General features: G+C 43.9%; 1 protein-coding gene and 1 non-coding gene across 4 annotated transcripts in view; both read left to right on the forward strand.

Moving 5' to 3' along the window:
* LOC126191410 (hemicentin-2-like) overlaps positions 1–12,997 on the forward strand; it is a 1,933,978-nt gene that overhangs the window by 1,567,990 nt on the left and 352,991 nt on the right. The gene's annotated exons all lie outside the window — the stretch shown is intronic.
* On the forward strand, positions 10,572–10,646 carry Trnas-cga (transfer RNA serine (anticodon CGA)). Its single transcript has one exon. It is a non-coding gene; the product is annotated as a tRNA-Ser (tRNA).

Genomic DNA, 12,997 nt, shown 5'->3' on the forward strand with positions numbered 1-12,997 from the left:
TTGCTACTATTTTTTAAAAAGAGGATAGTACAATTATCGTCAACAAATACTGTACCTTGAGACCACCTTCATTTCACTTCGACCATAAATTCCAAACAGACATTGATGAGCCGAAAGACTATCATCAGTTGATTAATAGCGTTGTGGTCCACTTTTGGAATGTAATACAGCAGTGATTGTGCGTAGCATCTATTCGACGATGACTTTACGATTTACCAAGGTATATGGCATCAGAGTTTTACACACAGGTTGTGTAAATTACTGGTCGGGTTATTTGTGGGTCCGGAGTCATGGGCTAATGGCATCCCAGATTTATACCATCGGGGTCATATCAGGAGTATTTTGTGGTCAATATGTCAGCATGGTAACGTGCAAAGCCTTGTGACACGGGGAGTTGTCCATCCGGTTGATGCAATCGCCGTCGTGGGGAACATCAACCTTAAGAGGAAGCAGGTGGTCCGCAATGTGTTCACGTAAGCCGCAGCTGTCACTGTGCATTCTGTCACAATCATATGTTCCACGGAATCCCATGTGAATGTCCTCCATATCACTACATTGCCCATACAGGTCTTGCATTCTTAGGGCGGTGCACGTTTCGAGAAGCTGTTCGCGTTAATAACGGCGCATCCCGGAAGACCATTGATTTGATGGAAAATTACACGTGATTCATTCGACCAGGCCAAACGTTTCCACTGATGCTCGGTCCTTTGTCGAGGTTCCCGCGCCCACTGCAATAGAGGCTAAGAATATCCGCTGCAATAGCAGCTAAGAATATCGTTGGGTCAACATGGGAATACTTAGGGGTCGTCTGCTACGGAGCTCCATGTTCAACAATGTACGCTGAACGATGTGTTCCGAAAGAGTTGTGTCTGCACCAGCTTTGTGCTCTGTCGTCTGACGTGGTACATATCGTCTCTTATCCTTTTTCACAGAGCGTTCAACTTAACGACCTCTCCATTCTCATGAATTGTGGACGCCCATAAGTCGCCTACTTGTGGTTTCAAATTCCCGGACTACTTTCCGTAGCTGTTCACGAATGTAGCATACGGACACCGCACCGGGTTCGCGGTTCCCACGAGCTCTGGGCTGCATGAAACTGTCCTTTATTGAAGTCTCTATGTCATTATATTTTCCCATTCGCGATGTGTACAGTCGCTAAGTGATTCCCCATTCGTCTCCGCTCCACTTATGTACGTTCCGCACCGCGTTCACGTCCTCACAACGCCACCAGCCGAATGCATTATCACATCCAGGTTACATGAAAAGTCTGAACGCACCAAAGTAGTGTGCATGGCTACTGGTTCCACATTCACAGATGACCTTGCGAAACTCTATGACATGAAAGATAGTAAGAAAACACGGATTGTGGGTAAGGAGTGACGCCGTCTGATAGAATAACGAATTGAGCACAATGTAGTCCTCTCAACATTGGTTAAGAATCATGAATTACGGGATAGATTACACTATCAACCTGCCTCGGATTGACGTCATGTCTGATGTAACAGTAAGAAATTAATAAAAATATAATGAAAGATTTTGAACATGGCTGCGTTTCGGCAACTGTGATTGGGAACAACAGCCAAGAAATTGCAAAATACAGGTTTATTAAACCTTGGCCATAGTTTCTACAGTTTTACAAGCGACTTCTTCGGAAGATATTGTACGTAGAATAACATTACATCCAATGTTGGAAGCGTAAACTCTGTCCGGTGCAAGACAGATCAACGACTCTCATATTGCATGTAAATAATTCTATGTACAATACCTTCCGAAGAAGAAAATACTAAATAGATCAACGACTCTCACATTGGATGTAGATTTTGTGATTCTACATAAAATACCTTCAGAGGAAGACAGTTCTAAAACTGTCGAAATTGTGATCAAGGTTTAATAACCTGAATTTTTCAACTGGTTGGCTGTTATTCCCAGTCATTTGAGTATAATAAAAGCATTATAGACGGTTTACGCGGTCTTGACTGCTTTTATTATATTTTAATTATACCTTATGACCACTGACACTTCCTAAAACAACATTTCAAAAATTATCTGGCAAAGAATTACATACACAAAACCTCCTCGTCAATGAATTAGTCAAAACCTTACCAAAATCATACAGTAGTTCCTGAGATTAACTTTCACATACAAACATAAAAACGTGGCGGGGACTTTAATGTGGAAATATGTGTTCCAGAAACAGATATGAACTAAAACAAATATTCATTAGTATTACAGTTGATAAAATAGCAGCAAGATATCAGATTAAAGATACACAATATGCGTTCACCTTAAATGTGACCTATAACTCAAAAAGTCTCAAGACGAACCCTCTACTGGAAAAAGATTTCGTATTATCCCCACTTTCGTATCTCTGGGAGGGGAATGCCAAGGGCGAGGTAACCATGAGCTATACGTAGATTGAATAATAAACGAAAGGGTGACATTCTACTAGTCGTAGGACGGAATGTCAAGTTAACATTGTAAGGAGGCAGAAAGGAGAATGGAAAGAAGATAAGGATTACTGGTCAAATGAGCTAAGGGTAATATCAAGAGCAGCAGAACATGGTGTAACTGGACTGGTATTATTTTGAATAGTGAGGTATGGAGGAGACCGAACAGTTCAGTGACACTGCTGTTCTCTTCAGAGTAGACAGTAAACCAACGCCCACGATAGCTAAGGTATAGCCACCGACGTCACAAACAGTATATGATGATACTGAACGGGTAACCCTGTGTGCAAAAAGCAGATGGTAATTTAATAATAATGTGAGACTGGAACGCGGTAGTAATGGTGGGAATAGAGGACAGGCTTGCGTTTGAATGTGGGCTACGTCATAGGAATTAGAGTTGGGAAAGACTGATCTGTAGTAAATATCGCCTACTTATTGCAAATGCAATGTTCAAAAACCATAAGAGGAGAAGATATACTTTGGAAGACCTGGAAACATGACATCAAAACTGGATTATATCATGGTCGACAAAGATACCGAAATCAGATGTTGGATTGTAAGACGTATCGAGGAGCAAATGTAGAATTGGAAATTTAGTAATTATGAAGATCAGACTGAAGTTAAAGACACTGACTGAGAACAGTCAATGTGGAAAAAAGTGTAATATTGAAATACTAATGTATAATGCGTTTGCAGTTCTTTAAGAATGTGGATACAGCGATGGTAAATACCGTGATAGCTACTTCAGTTGAAGAGGAATGAACTTCTCTAAATTCGGGAAATCGCAGATGTGGGTCACAGAAACATAGGTACAAGGAAGGCAACCGCAAAGGAACTTCAAGTAACTGGAGGTAAACGTCACTTCATGAACGAAAGAATCACGTACAAGAACGTAAAGAGCAATACACGAATAAAGCAACGTAAGTCAAGAATGGAAGTAAACAGTTGTCGGACGGACTGACTGAGCATACAGAAAAGACAAAAGAGCCCACGGGGAATTTAAATGCAAGAACGTGACCATTTCAGAGCACATTCGGAATTCCATTGTTAAGGGCGGAAGAGACAAGGGATGTCTGAAAAGAGTACACTCAAAGATTTTAATGAAAGCGAGGATTTTTTAGACTGTGTGATAGAAAAAGAAATGCGAAGTGATGTGGAAGGCATAGAGGATCAGTATTAGAGTAGGAATTTAGAACAATTCTGGAAGACTAAAGGTCAAATAACGTAGAAGGGATAAGCGACCTTACTTCAAAATTTCAGGAATTGTTACGGGAAGTCGCAAGCAAACGACTATTCAAGTTGGCGAGTGGAAGCTATGAGACCGGTGCTATACCATCAGGCTTTCGGAAAAATATCACCCCTGAAATCCCGTAGCGAGCAAGAGCAGATCATGGTGAGAACTATCGCACACACAGTTTAACTGCATGCCTCGAAGCTGCTGACAAGAATAACATACAGAAGAATGGGAAAGAAAATGGAGGCTCTGTTAGACGACCATCAGTCTGCATTTCGGATAGGTAATGGAAGTAGAAAGGTGGTTCTAACGGGTTTTATAATAGGATCAGATAATAGGATTAAGATAACAAAACTCAAGGTATGTCCATAGGATTTTGCGACACAGAACAGCCGTTCGGTAATGTGAAACGGTGTAAGATGTTCGAAATGTTGAGAAAAGTAGGAGTATGCCAAAAGGAAAGACACCCAATGTTTAAATAAGTTTAGATGGGATGTTATCAGTCCCTTCTGTTTCCAGATCTTCTCTATAATACTGGATTCCATTTCTCTTCCTCATCGGCTTGCGTTTCTACTTCTATCAAATCAACAGAAACATCCTTCCCCTGAAAGTGGCCTTTAATGTATTACCACATAGCCGCTATTTTTCTCCGTTTAAAAGTGAAATTCCTATTGTACTCATGATGTTAACGCCCTTGCTTTTAATTTCACCTATGGTTGTTTTGACTTTTCTATAAGCTGAGACACTTTCCGATAGTCATTTCCTTTTTGATCTCTTCATATTGATCCTGCAGTTGTTTCGCCTTGGTTGTCCTGCGCTACCCACTCACTTCATTCCTAAGTCATTTATACTGCTGTGTTTTTGCCTCTCACAGATCGTTATTGTACACCCTTCTTTCATCGATCAGTTGATGTGTTTCTTCTGCTAACTATGGTTTCTTCGCAGTTATCTTCCTCGTACCTACAGGGTGCTTCACAATTCATGTTCCACACCTCTGGAGGTTGTAGAGGGGACTTAATAGATGAGGTTATTGTGGTGTCACCGCCAGACACCACTCTTGCTAGGTGGTAGCTTTAAATCGGCCGCGGTCCATTAGTACAAGTCGAACCCGCGTGTCGCCACTGTCAGTAATTGCAGACCGAGCGCCACCACACGGCAGGTCTAGAGAGACGTACGAGCACTCGCCCCAGTTGTACGGACGTCTTTGCTAGCGACTACACTGACGAAGCCTTTCTCTCATTTGCCGAGAGATAGTTAGAATAGCCTTCAGCTAAGTCCATGGCTACGACCTAGCAAGGCGCCATTAACCATTTCTAGAGAGAGTCTCACTTGTATCATCAAGAACGCTGTATAAAAATGATGGATTAAAGTTAAGTATTCCAGCAGCTACGTACTTTTCTTTATAGCATTCATTCCGTATCCTGTTTCAGACCTCACGCCAGCCGCTTGAGTTAAACGCGTGCATTTCGGCCTTCTCTAGCTACATAGCAGTTATCAAGTTTTGTATAGGGCTCCATATATGTGGTGATTCCGTGATGATAGAGAAAAATATATGTATCAGTTTGAGGTAAGGGTCCCTGTATCGGAAACGAACGAGTCAAAAGTTATGAGTGAAAACCGTTCTGATACCTCTGACAGTGAAATACATGTACTGGTACTGTTGTTGCTTGGATTGTAGGATATACAACTTTCAGACGTGGTAGTTTGGAGCAAAACATGGAAAAAGGTCCACTAAAAATGGGCTCTAAGGGCACACCTGAAGAGGTATGAGAACTTGTTCATCTTCGCTGCTGTGAAACACATCTCCTATATTGAATAAGTTGCTCAAACCTCTTAAGATATGAACTTTAGAGACCATGTTTAATTGACATTTTTTCTTACCCACCTCTAAAAGTTGTCTACCCTACAATCGTAGCAACGACAGTACCACTACATATATTCCAGTCAGAACCATCAAAACGGTTTTTCGTTTATAACTTTCGACTAGTTCGTTTCCGGTACAGGACGCTTACCTCCAATTGATACATTTATCATTCAAAATCATCCTAGAAAGTTTGTAACAACATCACGGAATCACCCTGTATAAACATACATGCACAGGCGCCGGATCCTATAACTATGACATTCTGTAGCGTCGTTGGATGACCATTTCGGACATGGGTTCCTATGTAGAACTCAATTTGCTAAGTCCCCTCTACAACTTCTAGAAATCTGTAACATCAGTTGTGAAACACTCTTTATATTTTTACTTCCTGCTCCTGTGAAAGCCCTTTTTAGAGATGTCCAGTCCTGAATGAGATTTTCACCTTGCAGACAAGTGTACGCTGATATGAAACTTCCTGACAGATTAAAACTGTGTGCCGGACCGAGACTCGATCTCGGGACCTTTGCCTTTCGCCGACAAGTGCTATACCAACTGAGCTGCCCAAGCACGACTCACGACCCGTCCTCACAGCTTCAGTTCTGCCAGTGCCACGTCTCCTACCTTCCAAACTTCACAGAAACGCTTCTGCGATCATTGCAGAACTAGCACTCCTGGAAGAAAGGATATCGTGGAGACATGGCTTATCCACATCCTGTAGAATGTTTCCAGAATGAGATTTTCACCCTCCAGCGGAGTGTGCGCTGATATGAAACTTCATGACAGATTAAAACTGTGTGCCAGACCGAGACTAGAACTCGGGACCTTTGCCTTTGAAGTTTGTAAGGTAGAACATCTACATCTACATCTACATTTATACTCCGCAAGCCACCCAACGGTTTGTGGCGGAGGGCACTTTACGTGTCACTGTCATTACCTCCCTTTCCTGTTCCAGTCGGGTATGGTTCGCGGGAAGAACGACTGCCGGAAAGCCTATATGCGCGCTCGAATCTCTCTAATTTTACATTTGTGATGTCCTCGGGAGGTATAAGTAGGGGGAAGCAATATATTCGATACCTCATCCAGAAACGCACCCTCTCGAAACCTGGATAGCAAGCTACACCGCGATGCAGAGCGCCTCTCTTGCAGTATCTGCCACTTGAGTTTGCTAAACATCTCCTTAACGCTATCATGCTTACCAAATAACCCTGTGACCAAACGCGCCGCTCTTCTTTGGATCTTCTCTATCTCCTCTGTCAATCAGATCCAACACTGATGAGCAATACTGAAGTATAGGTCGAACGAGTGTTTTGTAAGGCACCTCCTTTGTTGATGGACTACATTTTCTAAGGACTCTCCCAATGAATCTCAGCCTGGCACCCGCCTTACCAACAATTAATTTTATATGATCATTCCACTTCAAACCGTTCCGCACGCATACTCCCAGATATTTTACAGAAGTAACAGCTACCAGAGTTTGTTCCGCTATCATACAATCATACAATAAAGGATCCTTCTTTCTGTGTATTCGCAATACATTACATTTGTCTATGTTAAGGGTCAGTTGCCACTCCCTGCACCAAGTGCCTATCCGCTGCAGATCTTCCTGCATTTCGCTGCAATTTTCTAATGCTGCAACTTCTCTGTATACTACAGCATCATTCGCGAAAAGCCGCATGGAACTTCCGACACTATCTACTAGGTCATTTATATATATTTTGAAAAGCAATGCTCCCATAACACTCCCCTGTGTCACACCAGAGGTTACTTTAACGTATGTAGACGTCCCCCACTGTTTGCTGTGTTCTGTTTGCTAAAAACTCTTCAATCCAGCCACACAGCTGGTCTGATATTCTGTAGGCTCTTACTTTGTTTATCAGTCGACAGTGTGGAACTGTATCGAACGCCTTCCGGGAGTCAAGGCATCTACCTGGGAGCTTGTATCTAATATTTTCTGGGTCTCATGAACAAATAAAGCGAGTTGGGTCTCTCACGATCGCTGTTTCCGGAATCCATGTTGATTCCTACAGAGTAGATTCAGGGATTCCCAGAAATGACATGATACGCGAGCATAAATCATGTTCTAAAATTCTACAACAGATCGATGCCAGAGATATAGGTCTATAGTTTTGCGCATCTGCTCGACGACCCTTCTTGAAGACTGGGACTACCTGTGCTCTTTTCCAATCATTTGGAACCTTCCGTTCCTCTAGAGACTTGCGGCACACGGCTGCTGGAACGGGGGCAAGTTCTTTCGCGTACTCTGTGTAGAATCGAATTGGTATCCCGTCAGGTCCAGTGGACTTTCCTCTGTTGAGTGATTTCAGTTGCTTTTCTATTCCTTGGACACTTATTATGATGTCACCCATTTTTTCGTTTGTGCGAGGATTTAGAGAAGGAACTGCAGTGCGGTCTTCCTCTGTGAAACAGCTTTGGAAAAAGGTGTTTAGTATGTCAGCTTTATGCGCGTCATCCTCTGTTTCAATGCCATCATCATCCCAGAGTGTCTGGATATGCTGTTTCGAGCCACTTACTGATTTAACGTAAGACTAGAACTTCCTAGGATTTTCTGTCAAGTCGGTACGTAGAATTTTACTTTCGAATTCACTGAACGCTAACTTTGACATCGTTTAGCTTCTGTTTGTCTGAGAGATTTTTGCTGCGTTTAAACTTGCAGTGAAGCTCCCTTTGCTTTCGCAGTAGTTTCCTAAGTTTGTTGTTGAACCACGGTGGGTTATTCCCGTCCCTCACAGTTTTACTTGGCACGTACCTGTCCAAAACGCATTTTACGATTGCCTTGAACTTTTTCCATAAACACTCAACATTGTCAGTGTCGGAACAGAAATTTTCGTTTTGATCTGTTTAGTAGTCTGAAATCTGTCTTCTATTACTCTTGCTAAACTGATAAACCTTCCTCCCTTTTTCTATATTCCTATTTACTTCCATATCTAGGGATGCTGCAACGGCCTTATGATCACTGATTCCTTGTTCTGCGCTTACAGAGTCGAAAAGTTCGGGTCTGTCTGTTATCAGTAGGTCCAAGATGTTATCTCCACGAGTCGGTTCTCTGTTTAATTGCTCGAGGCAACTTTCGGATAGTGCACTCAGTATAACGTCACTCGATGCTCTGTCCCTACCACCCGTCCTAAACATCTGAGTGTCCCAGTCTATATCTGGTAAATAGAAATCTCCACCTAAGGCTATAACATGCTGAGAAAATTTATGTGAAATGTATTCCAGATCTTCTCTCAGTTGTTCTGCCACTAATGCTGCTGAGTCGGGGGGTCGGTAAAAGAAGCCAATTATTAACCTAGCTCGGTTGTTGGGTGTAACCTCCACCCATAATAATTCTCAAGAACTATCCACTTCTACTTCACTACAGGATAAACTACTACTAACAGCGACAAACGCGCCACCACCGGCTGCATGCAATCCATCCTTTCTAAACACCGTCTGTGCCTTTGTAAAAATTTCGGCTTCAGCCAGCTTTCCGTACCTATAACGATTTCAGCTTCGGTGCTTTCTATCAGCGCTTGAAGTTCCGGTACTTTACCAACACAGTTTACAATTACTGCTTGGTCCCCGCATGTCCTGACTTTACCCCGCACCCTTTGAGGCTGTTGCCCTTTCTGTACTTGCCTGAGGCCATCTAACCTAAAAAACCGCCCAGTCCACGCCACACAACCGCTGCTACCCGTGTAGCCGCCTGCTGTGTGTAGTGGACTCCTGACCTATCCAGCGGAACCCGAAACCCCACCAAGTCGATGCATCTGCAGCCCACACGGTCGCAGAACCGTCTCAGCCCCTGATTCAGACCCTCCACTCGGCTCTGTACCAGAGGGCCTGTCAATGATGCTGCAGATGGTGAGCTCTGCTTTCATCCCGCTAGCGAGACTGCCAGTCCTTACCAAATCAGATAGCCGCCGGAAACCAGAGAGGATTTCCTACAATCCATAGCGACACACATCATTGGTGCCAATATGAGCGACCACCTGCAGATGGGTGCACCCTGTACCCTTCATGGCATCCGGAAGGACCCTTTCCACATCTGGAATGACTCCCCCCCGGTATGCACACGGAGTGCACATTGGTTTTCCTCCCCTCTCTTGCTGCCATATCCCTAAGGGGCCCCATTACGCGCCTAACGTTGGAGCTCCCAACTACCAGTAAGCCCACCCTCTGCGACCGCCCGGATCTTGCAGACTAAGGGGCAACCTCTGGAACAGGACAAGCAGCCATATCTGGCCGAAGATCAGTATCAGCAGGAGACTGAGCCTGAAACCGGTTCGTCAGACAAACTGGAGAGGCCTTCCGTTCAGCCCTACGGAATGTCTTTCGCCCCCTGCCACACCTCGAGACGATCTCCCACTCTACCACGGGTAAGAGGTCAGCCTCAATGTGGGCAGCATCCCAGGCAGCCACAGCCGTAGTCCGATCGGGGGATGCATAGGACGAGCTGGCTGTCCCCGACAAACCCCCATCCGGACCCCCACAGTGATGCCCATTGGCAGCAGCCTCAAGCTGTGTGACCGAAGCCAACACTGCCTGAAGCTGGGAGCGAAGGGACGCCAACTCAGCCTGCATCCGAACACAGGAGTCACAGTCCCTATCCATGCTAAATACTGTTGTGCAAAGAACGTCTGAAGTAATCTACAGAGAGCACAAACAATTCCACACAAAATTTAAACGGCTATTAAAATGCAAGATTGCGTAGTAAATGCAGTAATGCTGCTACTTGCGCACTGCTGAGACACTGCTCTGCGGTAGAAGGAGACTACGCGATTTTACACTATTCAGGTACTAAAACGCGATGCTACAACTCACAAATACTATAATACGCCAGAAATTTATGAAGTAAACAATGCAAGTACCCAAAAACACGCAAAGAAATTAAGAATTAAACTATGTAACAAATGAGTGAGCTAAGAGTATACAACTTGCTGCTGGCAGCTGCTTATCCAACGGCGGCAGGGAGCACACCGTACGAGGTACTGGCAGCATTGAAGCTGTGAGGACGGGTCGTGAGTCGTGCTTGGGTAGCTCAGTTGGTAGAGCACTTGCCCGCGAAAGGCAAAGGTCCCGAGTTCGAGTCTCGGCCCGGCACACAGTCTTAATCTGTCAGGAAGTTTAAAGTTCAGTCCTGTTCCAGTGAAATGCCTGCTGTGACATTCCTTATCGCAGTATTGACATCCTTAGCGAACTTCAAACACGTTTCATCATTCCTCAGTACTTCAGTATCCCACTTCCTTCTACACCGATTATTCGACACGTTTCTCTTAAACTTCAGTTTACTCTTCATCATTACTAAACTATGATCTGAGTCTGTATCTGCTGCTGGGTATGCAATACAATCCAGCATCCAACTTCGGAATTTCTGTCTGACCACGCCGGAAGCGGCTACAAGGGTAGCGGAGTACGTGTGGAGTGCACATGGGGGTTTTTTAGGTTAGAGAATCCCCTCCCTAGGCCCGACAAGACGCCTCCTGAGACGCGGCAAGATAGGAGTAGGCAAAATGCAACAGGGAATAACAATATTAATGTGCTAATAGTAAACTGCAGGAGCGTCTATAGAAAGGTCCCAGAACTGCTCTCATTAATAAACGATCACAACGCCCATATAGTACTAGGGACAGAAAGTTGGCTGAAACCAGACGTAAACAGTAACGAAATCCTAAACTCAGATTGGAATGTATACCGCAGAGACAGACTGAACAGTGAAGGGGGAGGCGTGTTTATAGCGGTAAGAAGTGCAATAGTATCGAAGGAAATTGACGGAGATCCGAAATGTGAAATGATTTGGGTGAAGGTCGCGGTTAAAGCAGGCTCAGACATGTTAATTGGATGTCTCTATAGGCCCCCTGGCTCAGCAGATGTTGTGACTGAGCACCTGAAGGATAATTTGGAAAATATTTCGAGTAGATTTCCCCACCATGTTATAGTTCTGGGTGGAGATTTTAATTTGCCGGATATAGACTGGGAGACTCAGACGTTCATAACGGGTGGCAGGGACAAAGAATCCAGTGAAATTTTTTTAAGTGCTTTATCTGAAAACTACCTTGAGCAGTTAAACAGAGAACCGACTCGTGGCGATAACATATTAGACCTTCTGGTGACAAACAGACCCGAACTATTTGAAAAAGTTAACGCAGAACAGGGAATCAGTGATCATAAAGCGGTTACGGCATCGATGATTTCAGCCGTAAATAGGAATATTAAAAAGGGTAGGAAGATTTTTCTGTTTAGAAAAAGTGACAAAAAGCAGATTTCAGAGTACCTGTTGGCTCAACACAAAAGTTTTGTCTCAAGTACTGATAGTGTTGAGGATCAGTGGACAAAGTTCAAAACCATCGTACAATATGCGTTAGATGAGTATGTGCCAAGCAAGATCGTAAGAGATGGAAAAGAGCCACCGTGGTTCAACAACCGAGTTAGAAAACTGCTGCGGAAGCAAAGGGAACTTCACAGCAAACATAAACATAGCCAAAGCCTTGCAGACAAACAAAAATTACGCGAAGCGAAATGTAGTGTGAAGAGAGCTATGCGAGAGGCGTTCAATGAATTCGAAAGTAAAGTTCTATGTACTGACTTGGCAGAAAATCCTAAGAAATTTTGGTCTTATGTCAAAGCGGTAGGTGGATCAAAAGAAAATGTCCAGACACTCTGTGACCAAAATGGTACTGAAACAGAGGATGACAGACTAAAGGCCGAAATACTAAATGTCTTTTTCCAAAGTTGTTTCACAGAGGAAGATTGCACTGTAGTTCCTTCTCTAGATTGTCGCACAGATGACAAAATGGTAGATATCGAAATAGACGACAGAGGGATAGAGAAACAATTAAAATCGCTCAAAAGAGGAAAGGCCTCTGGACCTGATGGGATACCAGTTCAATTTTACACAGAGTACGCGAAGGAACTTGCCCCCCTTCTTGCAGCGGTGTACCGTAGGTCTCTAGAAGAGCGTAGCGTTCCAAAGGATTGGAAAAGGGCACAGGTCATCCCCGTTTTCAAGAAGGGACGTCGAACAGATGTGCAGAACTATAGACCTATATCTCCAACGTCGATCAGTTGTAGAATTTTGGAACAAGTATTGTGTTCGAGTATAATGACTTTTCTGGAGACTAGAAATCTACTCTGTAGGAATCAGCATGGGTTTCGAAAAAGACGGTCGTGTGAAACCCAGCTCGCGCTATTCGTCCACGAGACTCAGAGGGCCATAGACACGGGTTCACAGGTAGATGCCGTGTTTCTTGACTTCCGCAAGGCGTTCGATACAGTTCCCCACAGTCGTTTATTGAACAAAGTAAGAGCATATGGACTATCAGACCAATTGTGTGATTGGATTGAGGAGTTCCTAGATAACAGGACGCAGCATGTTATTCTCAATGGAGAGAAGTCTTCCGAAGTAAGAGTAATTTCAGGTGTGCCGCAGGGGAGTGTCATAGGACCGTTGCTATT

The sequence above is a fragment of the Schistocerca cancellata genome, chromosome 6 (genome assembly GCF_023864275.1).
Source record: "Schistocerca cancellata isolate TAMUIC-IGC-003103 chromosome 6, iqSchCanc2.1, whole genome shotgun sequence".
Lineage (NCBI taxonomy): Eukaryota > Metazoa > Arthropoda > Insecta > Orthoptera > Acrididae > Schistocerca > Schistocerca cancellata.